The sequence below is a fragment of the Ursus arctos genome, unplaced genomic scaffold (genome assembly GCF_023065955.2).
Source record: "Ursus arctos isolate Adak ecotype North America unplaced genomic scaffold, UrsArc2.0 scaffold_6, whole genome shotgun sequence".
Classification (NCBI taxonomy): domain Eukaryota; kingdom Metazoa; phylum Chordata; class Mammalia; order Carnivora; family Ursidae; genus Ursus; species Ursus arctos.
This window is the reverse complement of record NW_026623078.1, coordinates 62,474,400-62,489,312: the sequence shown is the minus strand read 5'-3', so window position 1 is coordinate 62,489,312 and position 14,913 is coordinate 62,474,400. Positions and strand designations below refer to the sequence as shown.

Genomic DNA, 14,913 nt, shown 5'->3' with positions numbered 1-14,913 from the left:
TCACCCAGTGCTCATCATGACAAATGCACTCCTTAATCCTCATCACGTATTTCACCCATCACCCCACCTCCTCCCTGGTAACCATCAGTTTGTTCTCTATAGCTAAGGGTCTGTTTTTTGGTTTGTCTCTCTTTTTTCCTTTGCTCCTTTGCTTTGTTTCTTAAATTCTACATTTGGTGAAATGTATGGTATTTGTCTTTCTCTGACTGACTTATTTCACTTAGCATTATACTCTTCAGCTCCATCCATGTTCTTGCAAATGGCAAGATTTCATTTTTTGTAACTGAATAATATTCCATTTTATATATATACCACCCATCTTTAACCACTCATCAATCATGGATACATGGGCTGCTTCCATAACCTCGCCATTGTAAATAATGCTGCTATAAACATAGGGGTGCATGTATCCCTTTGAATTAGTGTTTCATTTTCTTTGGGTCAATACCCAGTAGTTCAATTGCTGAATGGTAGTGTAGTTCTATTTTTAACTTTGCGAGTTACCTCCAAACTGGTTTCCAGAGTGACTGCCAACAGTTTTCATTCCCAACAACAGTGCGAGAGGGTTCCTTTTTCTCCACATCCTTACCAACACCTGCTGTTTCCTGTGTTGTTGATTTTAGTCATGCTGACGGGTATGAGTTGATATTGTATTATAGTTTTGATTTGCATTTTCCTGATGGTAAGTGATGATGAGCATCTTTTCATGTGTCTGTTTGCCACCTTGATGTCTTCTTTGGAGAAATGTCTGTTCATGTCTTCTACCCATTTTTAATTGGCTTATATGTTTTTTTGGTGTTGAGTTTTATAAGTTCTTTATATATTTTGGATGCTAACCCTTTATGAGATTTATCATTTGTAGATATGTTCTTTCATTCCATAGATTAACTTTTAGTTTTGTTGATTGTTTCCTTTCCCATGCAGAAGCTTTTTGTTTTGATGAAGTACTGATGTTTATTTTTGCTTTAGTTTCCCTTACCTCAGGGGCCCTATCTAGAAAAAAGTTGCTATAGCCGGTGTCAGAGAAGTTTCTGCCTACACTCTCTTCCAGAATTTTTATGGTCTTAGGTCTCAGATTTGGGTCTATTATCCATTTTGAATTTATTTTTGTTTATGGTATAAGAAAGTGGTCCAGTTTCATTCTTTTGCATGTTGCTGTCCAGTTTTCTCAACACCATTTGTAGAAGAGATTATCTTTTTTCCCACTGGATATTCTTTCCTGCTTTGTGGATGATTAATTGACCATATAGTTGTGGGTTTATTTCTGTTTTTTTTTTTTTTCCCCCAACCTTAGGGGAAAAGATCATACGGTTCTCATCCTTTCTTTTATTAATGTGGTGTATCATGTTCATTGATTTGTGAACACTGAACCACTCTTGCAACATGGGAATGAATCCCACTTGATTGTGATGAATGATTTTTTTTAATGTATTGTTGGATTTGGTTTGCTAGGATTTTATTGAAAATTTTTGCATCCATGTTCATTAAGGATATTGGCCTGTAGCTCTCTTTTTTGTGTTGTCTTTATCTGGTTTTGATATCAAGGTAATGCTGGCCTCATAGAATGAAGTTTTCCTTCCCCTTTTATTTTTTGGAATAGTTTGAGAAGAATAGGTATTATCTGTTTTTTAAATGTTTGGTAAAATTTGCCTATGAAGTTGTCTGGTCTTGGACTTTTGTCCATTGAGAGTTTCTTGTTTGTCTTTAAATTACTGATTCAATTTCTTTGCTGGTTATCAGTCTGTTCAAATTTTCTTTCTTCCTCCTTCAGTTTTGGTAGGTTATATGTTTCTAGGAATTTATCTATTTCTTCTAGGTTGTCCAATTTGTTGGCATATAGTTTTTCATAATATTCTCTTATAATTGTTTGTATTTCTGTGGTGTTGGATGTTATCTCTTCTCTCTCATTTGTGATCTTATTTATTTGGGTCTTTTTTTTTTCTTGATAAGTCTAGCTAGAGGTTTATCAATTTACTGATTTTTTTCAAAGAATCATTTCTTAGTTTCATTGATTGGTTCTATTATTTTGTTTTGTTTTTTAGTTTATATCTCATTTATTTCTTCTCTAATCTTTCCATTTTTTCATTGCTTCTGCTGGCTTTAGGCTTTGTTTGTTGTTCTTTTTCTAGCCTCTTTTGGTGTAGGGTTAGGTTGTTTATTTTAGAATTTTCTTGCTTCTTTCAGTAGGCATGTATTGCTATAAACTTCCCTCTTAGAACTGCTTTTTCTGTATCACAAAAGTTTTTGAAGTACTGTGTTTTCATTTTCATTTATTTCCATGTACTTTTTGATTTATTCTTGGATTTCCTGGTTGACCCATTCATTGCTTAGTAGCATGTTACTTAACTTCTATGTATTTGTGTTCTTTCCAGATTTTTTCTCATGGTTGATTTCTAGTTTCATAGTGTTGTGGTCAGAAAATATGCATGGTATGACTTCAATCTTTTCAATTTGTTGAGTCTTGTTTTGTGGGCTAATATGTTATATATTCTGAAGAATGTTCCATGTGCACTTGAAAATAATGTGTATTCTGCTGTTTTAGGATGAAGTGTTCTGTATATATCTGTTAAATCCATCTGTTCCAGTGTGTCATTCAAAGACATTATGTCCTTGCTGGTTTTCTGTTTAGATGATCTGTCCATTGATGTAAGTGGGGTGTTAAAGTCCCCCACTATTATCGTATCATTATCAGGGGGTTCTTTATATTTGTTATTGTTTTATGTATTTTGGTGCTCCCAAGTTGGGGTCATAAATATTTACAATTGTTTTATCTTCTTGTTGGATGGTCCACTTTATTACTATATAGAGTCCTTCTCTGTCTCTTGTTTTAAAGTTTATTTTTTTTGGGGGGGGGTAAACAGAAGGGGGAATGAACCATGAGAAACTATGCACTCTGGGAAACAAAGGGGTTTCAGAGGGGAGGAGGGTAGGGGATTGGGCTCGGCTGGTGATGGGTATTAAGGAGGACACGTATTGCCTGGAGCACTGGGTGTTATATGCAAACAACGAATCATGGAACACTACATCAAAAACTAATGATGTACTGTATGGTGACTAACATAACATAATAAAAAATTAAAAAAAATAAAGTTTATTTTGTCTGATATAAGTATTGTGACTCCAGCTTTCTGTTGACATCCATTTGCATGATAGATGTTTCTCCATCCCCTCACTTTCAATCTGCAGGTGACTTTAGGTCTAAAATGAGTCTCCTGTAGGTAACATATATATGAGTCTTGTTATTTTACCCATTCTGTCACCCTATGTCTTTTGATTCATGTGTTTAGCGCATTTACATTCAAAGTGATTTTTGATAGATATGTATTTATTGCCACTTTATTATTTGTCTTGTGGTTGTTTCTGAAGATTTTCTCTGATCTTTTCTCTTTCTTTCATCACTTGTTGGTTTCCTTTAGTAATACATTTGGATTTCTTTCTCTTTCTCTTTATTCTTTGCATATTTATTAGTGGTTTTTGAGTTGTGGTTACCATTCAGCTTGTATATAACATCTTCTGTAGACAGCCATCTATATTAAGCTTATAGTCATTTAAGTTTGCACCCATTCTTTACTCCTCCCCTCTCCACAATTTAGGTGTATCGTGTGATATTTTACATCCTTTATTTTGTGAGTTCCTTCACTGGCATTTTGCAGAAGTAATAATTTTTTTCTGCTTTTATGTTTGCTACCTTCATATAGATCTTTCTCGTTTTTCTTTTCTACTCAAAGAGTGCACTTTAGTATTTCTTGCAGGGCTGGTTTAGTGGTCATGAACTCTTTTAGTTGTTGTTTGTCTAGGAAATGCTTTTTCTCTCATTCTATTCTGAATGATAACCTTGCTAGATAGAGCATTCTTGGCTGAAAGTTTTTCCCATTCAGTTGGTTGAATATATCATGCCACTCCTTTGTGGCTTGGAAAGCTTCTGCTGAAAAATCCACTGATAGCCTTATGTGGTTTCCTTTGTATGTAACTGCCTTTTTTTTTTTTTTTCATCTTGCTGCTTTTAATATTTTTTCTTTATCCCTATAGTCTACCATTTTAATTGTAATATGTCTTGGTGTGGAACTCTTTTTGTTGATTTTGTTTGGGATTCTCTTTGCCTTCTGGATCTGGATATCTGTTTCTTTCCCCAGATTAGGGAAATTTTCAGCTATTATTTCTTCAAATAAATTCTCTGCCCCCCCCTCCAGCTTTTTCTTCTTCTGGGATTCCAATAAGATGAATGTTATTACATTTGATGGAGTCACTGAGTTCCCTAAGTCTATTCTTCCTGTGCATAATTCTTTTTTTTTCTCTCTTTTTTAAGCTTGATTACTTTCCATTACTCTGTATTCTAGGTCATTAATTCACTCCTCTGCTTCTTCCAGCTTGCTATCCATTCCATCAAGCATGTTTCATTTCATATATTGAGCTCTTTATCTCTGCAATATTATTCCTTATCTCTGTGTTAATGGTCTCATTGATGTCCTCCAGTCTTTTCTCAAGTCCAGTGCATATCCTTATGATCATTGCTTTAAGTCCTCTATCAGGCATGTTACTTATATCTGTTTTGCTTAGATCTCTGGCCATGGCCTTTGTCCTCTTCTTTCTTTTGGGAAAATTCCTCTGTCTTCTCATTTTGTCTAAGTGTCTATGTCTGTTTCTGTGTGTTACGAACCTCAGCAATGTCTCCTGTTATTGAGGGTAATGGCTTTATGACAAAGAGGTCCTGTAGTGCCCTGTAGTGTATTGTCTTCTCTTCTGCAGGACTTGGGGCTTCTGGGAGTGTCTCCAATGTGTGCTTCATACTCTCTTTGCCTATTGTGAGGAATGTTTGGGCCCTGGCATGAATATGGAGCATTTAACTAGATGTGTTCTGATCTGCTTCTGAAATGAGATTTATTACCCCTGCCACTGGAACTGAGGCCTTGCAAAACTAACTGATCAGGAGACATGGTATGGGCAGGGGTTTGGGGCCAATCTTTTGGGGGAGAGGCCCAGCACAATAAGGTTGAAGCAAGTGTGACTGGGAGAGGCAGATCCACTGGAGCTTAGGGGACAAGATATAGAGTAAGCAAGTTAGGTAGTGAATGTCAGCATTGCACTGGTTCCCACAGGTGGTTCTGTGCTTATGCTGAGGGGCAGGGGAGAGAAATGGTGTCTGTCAGTTCCTTTGTTCCTGGAGGGGTCTCTCTGTGAATCCTGTCTCTCTGAGACATGCTCTGAGATGAGCAACTAACTTCCCCATTTAGTGCCCCAGGTGTTTTTCAGATCACTGTTTCCACACTGATTGTGGGCTATTTGCCTTCCTTGTTTTCCAAGAGTAGCCCCAATGTCTTCCAAGTTCTCTCAAAAACAAGCATGCTGATTTTTATTTATTTTTTATTTTTTTATTTTTTTAAATATTTTATTCTTTATTTATCTGACAGAGAGAGAGAGACAGCCAGCGAGAGAGGGAACACAAGCATGGGGAGTGGGAGAGGAAGAAGCAGGCTCCCAGCAGAGGAGCCTGATGTGGGGCTCGATCCCAGAATGTTGGGATCACGCCCTGAGCCAAAGGCAGATGCTTAATGACTGAGCCACCCAGGCACCCCAAGCATTCTGATTTTTAGAACTCTAGGCTTTAAGCCCTGCTGGTTGCCCCTCTCATTTTCCAAGCCAATTGCTTTGGGGATTTGTTCTCCTGGTATACTCCCCTGTGTGCTAGTCTGTCTCTAGCCCTTATCCACCACTGTGGCTACTTCCCCACCACAGCGACCATGATCTATTTCTCTCCCAAGCCATATCTCCACACTTCCTACCTTCTCAGAAGTGGCTTCTTCTTTACCTTTACATGTGGAGTTTGTTCTGCCAGTCTTCAGATCAATTTCTGGGGTATTTAGGATACTTTGATAGTTATTAGTTGTTTTTGTGGGACACGTAAGCCTAGGGTCCTCCTAGTAGACCATCTTCCCCTCTCCTATAGTTAATTTTTTAAAGCTCATTAAAATTCCACACATTTTGAAATGTTCCTTGGACAAATAGTCAATGATATGTACATATTTTGTCAGACAATTTTTTAAAGATTTTATTTATTTATTTCACAGAGAGAGAGAGAGAGAGAATGAGCATGAGGAGAGAGGCAAAGGGAGAGGGACAAGCAGACTCCCTGTCAAGCTGGGAGCCTGATGCAGGTCTCAATCCCAGGACCCCAGGATCATGACATGAGCCAAAGGCTGATGCTTAACCAACTGAGCCACCCAGGTGGCCCATGTCAGACCATTTTTTAAAAGTCTTAAGAGTCTGCCTTGATATTAAATACCCTGATTCTAATATTTCATGATCTTTAAAAAGTTAAATATGATTCTAACCCTCAGATTAAAATAAGGAGACCTGACTAAATGGTTTCAAAAATGTCTTTCATATATTAATTCCTATGAACTTTAATTTAATAGGAAAGGAAGGAGCACTAGATATTTTCCCCAGCTTTATTAGGGCATGATTGACAAAAATTGTATATATGTAAGGTGTGCAATGGGGTATTTTGATATAATATACATTGTGAGTGGACTATTACATTCAAGCTAATCAATTTATTTATCATGGAGAGGTAAATTATTGAATATGTTAAACTTTTTGAAAAAAATGGGATAGAAAAGTATAAGTGTGGCAGGATGGACAAGTTTGTTCATCTTCTAGAGGGATGTTGGACAATTTCAAAAAATTCTTAGTGTTTATATATTTTTAAATTTTTATTTAATTTTTAATTTTTTAATATGTTATGTTAGTCACTGTAGAGCACATCATTAGTTTTTGATGTAGGTTTTGATGTGGTGTTCCATGATTCATTGTTTGCATATAACACACAGTGCTCCATGCAATATGTGCCCTCCTTAATACCTGTCACCAGGCTAGGCCATCCCCCCACGCTCCCTCCCCTCTAAAATCCTCAGTTTGTTTCTAACATTCTTTGTGTATGAAGATAAACCTTGAAATGCTTGGTTTGCTTCAGTGGAAATATAACATCTTCACTCCATGTTGCAACGATCATGACACATGAAAACCTCTCACAAAAAGGAAGAAATGAGGTAGGAGAAAAGGTAGGCTTGAGGGGAGACGAGCAAATGGATCAGTGTCAGGAGGAGATGAAATATGAAATAGTTGGAGTGATTAAATATCATCATTAGGGATGGTTTTACAGTTAGAGAGTGAAGTAAGGGAAAATAGAGAATTACAGAGTAGTGAAGTTCAAGAGAAAAACTAACGTTAAACTGATCTTGAGGCAGAAAAATATGAAAAGAATGTGATTTGTACTTGGCTTAAGAGGAAATTATAGCACTATCTAAAGGTCTATCACTACAGTAGAGAAATTAAAGAGCAGAAAGACAATTTGACATAGAACTGATAAGAAAAAGCATTAGTGTTTTTGTCAGCTGACCTGTCCTGTTGTTCCAGCATTCCCTGTGGTGAGGATCACAGAACTATCAGGTGTTATCTCCTCAGAAGCAATCCGAGTGCTGGTTTGGAAACTATGATGTGATAACTTCAGTGTATGCATTTCTTTGGTTCATATCTGGACTTAAATTTGGCTTTGCTTTTAGTTTAACATCCACATTATTGATTTGTGTTCTAGTGATGAGAATTAAGTTCCTGTTCTATCTCCCTGTGATGTTTGTGGTTTTGTAAAAAGAACTTAAAATTTTAGTAAAAGATGGACATTTGGACATTGAAATATAGTATTATTCTATCAAAAGCTTTCCCTCAAATTTTAAGTTTGATATAAAGAAATGAAATTGAATTAGTCATAGTAGAGAAGATCACAGAGAGTGGGCAAAACTTGGAAAGATGAAAATGTTTTTTTTTTTCTTTGCCCTGTTGAGTTTCAATTAGTGGTAGAACACCTTGTCTATGTGAGAAACAGAAATATTTTCAAGTTTCTGAAAGTAGAACATTGAAGAAAATGAAAAAGAAGGTGAAATAAAAGATTTTAAAACAATTAGAAAGGATAAAAGAGGACTAAATTGACATTTGGTCTTTTCTCCACAGAATTGTAACTTCATGGACACTTAAGGAAAAAAATACAGAGAAAAAGAAATTTAGGCCTTTGTGAATCATCCTTTGTTATTGGTGATTTATAGCATTGCCAGTGTTCCATAAGGAATGACACTCGCTATGGAAATTGATGTCCCAGACATTGGTTTATAGTTTATGACTATTGATTCAATCAGGAAGAAGTTGGAGATTATTGATTTTGAGAAGTGGACAGAGTCAGAGAAAGAAAGATCACTAAAAGATAGGGGATTTGTAGAAATTAGAAGAAAAATTGCTTAGAAATCATGAATATTCTTCAGAAAGTTGATCAGATTTGTAAGAATTTTTTTTTCTGTGGTGCCTGGGTGGCTCAGCTGTTAAGCGTCTGCCTTTGGCTCAGGTCATGATCCCAGGGTAGTCCTGGGCTCCCTGCTCGGCGGGAAGCCTGCTTCTCCCTCTCACACTCCCCTTGCTGTTCCCTCTCTCGCTGTCTCTCTCTGTCAAATAAATCAAATAAATAAAATAAAATAAAATAAAATAAAATAAAATAAAATAATTTTTTTTCAGATATGATAGCAGGAGTATAAAAGAAGATAAAAAGCATAAATTGCACTTTGGCATCTGTGAAAAATTTAACTATAATATTTGTGCATCATGTAATGGGGGTTGATTAAACACCAAGTTTCTCTAAAGGAGTATTTGACTAGACTATGCCTTAACTGTGCTATGTGCATATTAATGAAATGCACGTAAATTCTGAGGAGAAATATAACGTTTATTTTTCAATTTTTATGTAAAGACTTAAAAACTCTGTCAAATGAATCAGGACAATGGTTAGATTATGGGGAAATGAGGTCACTTAAGCTAACATATTTTTAATTCTTAATTTCTCAACAAGTCTCTAACACAGGGGTCAAATATTTATATGTCATATTAACTTATCTAAATAAATGTTACCAATATACCTTGCCAGTTTTCATAAGGGAAGTGTTTTTGGATACTATATTATTTAAGTTACTTATTTTACCTTCTTTATTTTTTTATTTATTTAATTTTTTTTAGAGAGGGAGGGAGAGAGACAGAGAGAGAGAGAGCAAGAGATCACAAAGCAGGAGGAGGGGCAGATACTGAGGGAGAGAGAGAATTTCAACCAGACTCCACCATGTCCAGTGTGGAGCCTGACTCAAGGCTTGATCTCACCACCCTGAGATCATGACCTGAACCGAAAGCAAGAGTCAGATGCTTAACTGACTGAACCACCCAGGTGCACCTATTTAAGTTATTTAAATCAGTATTTGGATAATAGGTTATTTAACATTGCTAAAAAATGAAAATCCCGAAGTAAGTACAGACTTAGGTATTTCTCTTACTTTTAAACATTACTAGGATAACTTTGTTTTTCTCCTTCTAATGAAGAAAGTGCTATTATATTTATTATTTTAATTCTGTGCTTTCTTTAACAAATAGTAAGTGAAAGTTAAGGAGAGAAAGCTTCATTTCTTATACCACTCTTCCTCTGACTCAAGAATTCTAATTATGTAGTCAGTTTGAGGTTTAGGTTACAGTCTGGAATAGAGGTCTGTAATAATTCAATTAATTCAGTACGAATCCACTCTCAAATTTACTTTTACCTTTGGAATACTTTGTGTTTTCTACTGCTTTTCTTCGTCTCTTCATTATTGTAAGTAAGACATTGATAATCACAAAAATAGTGACTCTGGTCATTAAGGAAATAATGAACAATTCACACATATATTTATAAATTCTGCAAGTACCATAAGGTAGGAAAAAATGCCTAACTTGTTGATTCTCATTCGCATTTTGCATTTGCGTTTACTTTTCACATACTATTCTGTACACAGAATTTTTTTTATCCTGTTAGCTTAATTCCTGCTGGTAACCATTCTACGTAGGTCATAATATTTACACCTTCCTAAGGTTCTGTAATTTCTGTATTACTTGTTTTTTTAATGCCCAATTGTGACCTTCTTAAATGTGGCCATTTCCCTGGTTAGAAGTGAATCTCTTTAATTTTCTTCGATTGTATGAGCAATGGTTACTCTTCTAGTGGTTTTTATCCCAGTGAACGAGACCATTAAACTCTGTGATACTTGATAGTTCTCTTTTGACACTTCGGTGTTCCTCATCTGCCATATCTAATACACAATATGCATCCATACCCTAAAGAGCTCCAAATACATTCTCTGTATTTTTTTTCTATATTTATCTTATTAAACACCTAGTCTGTTTGACTCCACCTCCACCACCCCTTTTCCACCTATGTATACCCTCTATTCTTTTAAATCCAAATCCCATTGTACATTTAGTGTGATCTATTAAAAATCTAAATCTGTTTGGATCACCAAAAAGTTTAAAGCACCAATAGTTTCCCACCAATATTCCTAAAAATATTTAAGTTGGCCCTACATAAAATGTAAACTGATATTCTTCTCCACTTATCTGTATTAAAAGGATATAAAAATATATAGTACACAAAATAACAAAAAGAGAGCTAGAGTGTCTATATTAATATCAGACAAAATAGATTTTAAGACAAAAACTGTGGCTACAGAAAAATATTTATAATGATAAAAGAGCCAATTATTCAAGAATACATAACAATTATAAATATACATACCTCTAACAACAACCAGAGGCCAAAACCACAATAAGCAAAAATTGAATACAATGAAAAAAATAGACTATTTAACAATAGTTGATATCTTTAATTACCCATTTTCAAAAATTGACAGACCAATTGGCAAAAGGTAGACAAGGAAATAGAGGACTTGAATAATACTATATGCCGGTTAGACATAATAGACATGAATAGAACACTCCACTGAACAACACAAATTAAGCCACTCTGAAATAAAACCTTATATTGTGATTAATTGATCAATTGGTTTTCACCAATGATAATAAGACAATTCAATGAGTAAAGAATAGTCTTTTCAAAAATGGTACTGGGATAACTGGATATCCACATTCCAAAGAATGAAGCTTGATTACTACCTCATACCATACACAAAAATTATTGCAAAATGCATTAGAGACGTAAATGTAAGACTAAAGTTTCAGAACTATAATGAAAAAGTGGTATAGTCATACTATAGAATATTACTTAACAATTAAAAAGAATGAAACACTCATTCTTGCTACAACACATATTAGCCTTGAAAACCCCAAAGCAGAAGGCTAGCAAACTGTATTGTTTCTCTTATAAAAAGTCCAGGATAGACAAATCTATAGAAACACAATGTAGGTAAATAGTTGCCAGGTTGTAAGGAAAGAGGGGAATGATTGCTAGTGGGTTGGGGTTTCTTTCTGGGGTAATGAACATATTTTGAAATTAGACAGCAGTCATGTTTCCATAACTCTATAGTTATACTAAATGACTGTATTTAACATTTTAAAAGGGCCATATGTATGTTATATGAACTATATCTCAATGAAGGTGTTATTAAAAAAAGTTATGGATAAATAATTTTATGCCAAATACATATTTTTTATTTCAGTCCTAGGAAGACATTATACATTATATCTGAAGTTTATGGATATAAAGAAATACACTAAAGAAAATTGAAAACAAAGAAATAAAATTAAAAAATACAAGTTAAAATCACTTTAATCACCTTTTAAATTCATGCAGATCTATTGTATACTTCAGCCAATCTGGCTTGTATTTATTTATGTTTGAGTATCATAACTTTTTAAATAGACTGCAAAAGTCCCCTGGTATATTTTGCTTGCATGTATAGAGAGAAATCTTTTATTTGTTTCACCTGAAAATCATATTATAACCAGTTAGTTAATAAAGGCTCACGGAGACTCCATGCTTCATTCTAAGTGCAATCTTTGCCCCCTAGAACTTTCTCAGTCAATAGAGAAAAAAATACCTTATACATGGTAGAATTTCACATCTTGGAATAAGGAAGTATGCAGGTGAACATTTTATATTTAAATACCACATAATAAAATGTTTTCTAATCACAAATCTGCCTCAAAAGTCAATAAATTTCTTTTGAAAAATTGGAAAGGATATCAAACTCCATTCTGTTACAGAGCAATGAGTTCTCGTAATAAAGAAGTGTTGTTAATGACACAGTGGAAGCAGACCTCAATGTCATGATCATCTAATCACTTGTCCTTACTATGGTGTTAGCATGATTTATGATTTTCTGATTGGTGAACTTCAGCCTTTCTGGCAGCTGTCCACAGAAATTTTCATCACTTATTTTAAGTAGTTGGATGTTACAATGCAAGTCATAGAGGTAGACATGTTAGATTGCAATAAATTAAAAACATTAAATGGTTCCTCAGCCTCTGACATGATATCTGGTAGCTTCTTGAAAAATAAATAAAAAGAACTCTATTATACTGATATTTTATTCTAGTCATCAAATTAAAATGTATGTGCAGGAGTACAAATCACTAAAAAACAAGGCTAACTCTAAAATATTAATCTTTTTTTGATGCAAGTAGCTTATAAATTTTTAGCATATTGACATAAATCATTTTGTTTTCATAGTTGTTCTTTTACTGAATTTCAAATCATTAAAAATTTTATTAAAAAAAGAAAAAATTACTTTGTAATGTAGTTACTGAACCTTGAGGAAGAATTCAAACTATTTGTTTTTAAAAATACAATGGTATTAATTAGCATTTTTAGTATAATGAATATGTTACCTATCTAAGATTGTGTATATATATTTAGCTATTTCTCACATAAACAGTTATCTTGCTGACCAATACAGTATTCATTGCACACCAGGACCTATCGGAAAAACAAAACAAAATGAAACAAAAAAAACTACAGCACTTTACTGGTGTCAGCATGGATGCTTTTCTGATAAAGTCAGTGATGTGTCAGAGGACAGGATAGAATCCTCCCACTCAAATTTTATTTTCTTTTTTGAAGTGACATCGATTCTTTGGAATTTCTAATACTTAATGCCTTAGGAGCAACCTCTTTTATTAAGAGAATTTAAAGTGCTTTCCTTTCTGAAAAACTGTATTTCTTCATTCTCATCTTGAAATGTATCCTTTTGTATTTGAGATACTCTTTTCCAGCAAAGACTTTGGGAGTCCAAATACATAGTATCTACAATGAGTATTCAAACTATTCACCAGTATAATTACTTATTGGAGATTTAATCTAATGTATAACAATGTTTTTCTTAATACTTAAAATTCTACAAATTCATTTTATGGTGAAAGGTATTTGAGATGAAACAGATCACATAGGCCTAGTATTTTTTTAATAATAATATTTTTTTATAATATTATGTTTGTCACCATACAGTACATCCCCAGTTTTTGATGTAAAGTTCCATGATTCATTATTTGCATATAACACCCAGTGCACCATACAATACGTGCTCTCCTTACTACCCATCACCAGCCTATCCCATCCCCACGCCCCTGAAGCCCTCAGTTTGTTTCCCAGAGACCATAGTCTCTCATGGTTCATTCCCCCTTCCGTTTATCCCCCCTTTCTTCTTCCCTTTCTTCTCCTACCAATCTTCCTACTTCTTATGTTCCATAAATGAGTGAAACCATATGATAATTGTCTTTCTCTGCTTGACTTATTTCGCTTAGCATTATCTCCTCCAGTCCCGTCCATGTTGCAGCAAATGTTGAGAAATCATTCTTTTTGATGGCCGAGTAATATTCCATTGTATATATGGACCACATCTTCTTAATCCTGTCATCTGTTGAAGGGCATATCGGCTCCTTCCACGATTTAGCTATTGTGGACAATGCTGCTATGAACATTGGGGTGCATATGGCCCTTCTCTTCACTACGTCTGTATCTTTGGGGTAAATACCCAGTAGTGCAATTGCTGGATCATAGGGTAGCTCTATTTTTAACTTTTTAAGGGACCTCCACACTGTTTTCCATAGTGGCTGTACCAACTTGCATTCCCACCAACAATGTAGGAGGGATTCCCCTTTCTCCACATCCTCTCCAACATTTGTTGTTTCCTGCCTTGTCAATTTTTGCCATTGTAACTGGCAAAAGGTGGTATCTCAATGTGGTTTTGATCTGAATTTCCCTGATGGCTAATGATTTTGAACATGTTTTCATGTGTCTGCTAGCCATTTGTATGTCTTCATTGGAAAAGTGTCTGTTCATATCTTCTGCCCATTTTTTGATTGTTCATTTGTTTCTTGTGTATTGAATTTGAGAAGTTCTTTGTAGATCTTGGATACCAGTCTTTTATCTGTAGTGTCATTTGCAAATATCTTCTCCCATTCCATGGGCTGCCTCTTAGTTTTTTTGACTGTTTCCTTGGCTGTGCAGAAGCTTTTTATCTTGATGAAGTCCCACAAGTTCATTTTACTTTTGTTTCTCTTGCCTTTGGAGATGTGTCATGAAAAAAGTTGCTGCGTAGGCCTCGTATTATTATCCACCCTTATCTCTTCAGAGGCCCACCACTAGGTGTCATATATATGTACTAGGTATGGATCTCATTCCACAATCTCAAGTGTGAAAGGAACATGACTTTTGTTCTTCCATTGTTGCCACTCATGTGGCAAGAACTTAATTTAGTTCCTGCATTGACATTTTCCCCAGATTTTTCAGAGGACGAAAACAGTCTTGATATTTTTTCTTTTTGTTATTTGAGATTCAGAATATTTTCTACTTCTATTTTGGTCACCGTCCCTAGAAGCTTTGAAGAAAACACAACCTAGTTGAATGAAGGAAATAAAAAGGGGGAAATACCAGGAGAAAAAACTAAATAAAATTGTTAATTTAAAAAAAATATGATTCCACTATAATATATATTATCTGATTTTTTCCTCTTAGCACCCCCTTATGTTATGTCTTATTACCCACAATTTCCAGGTGAAGAAATACAGACTTGACGAGATTGAGTAAGTTGCTCAAAGCCAACAAAGAAAAAAAAAAAAGAGGCA

General features: G+C 34.8%; 1 protein-coding gene across 3 annotated transcripts in view; it reads left to right on the top strand.

Annotated features, from left to right (window-relative positions):
* CSMD3 (CUB and Sushi multiple domains 3) overlaps positions 1-14,913 on the top strand; it is a 1,143,082-nt gene that overhangs the window by 190,519 nt on the left and 937,650 nt on the right. The gene's annotated exons all lie outside the window — the stretch shown is intronic.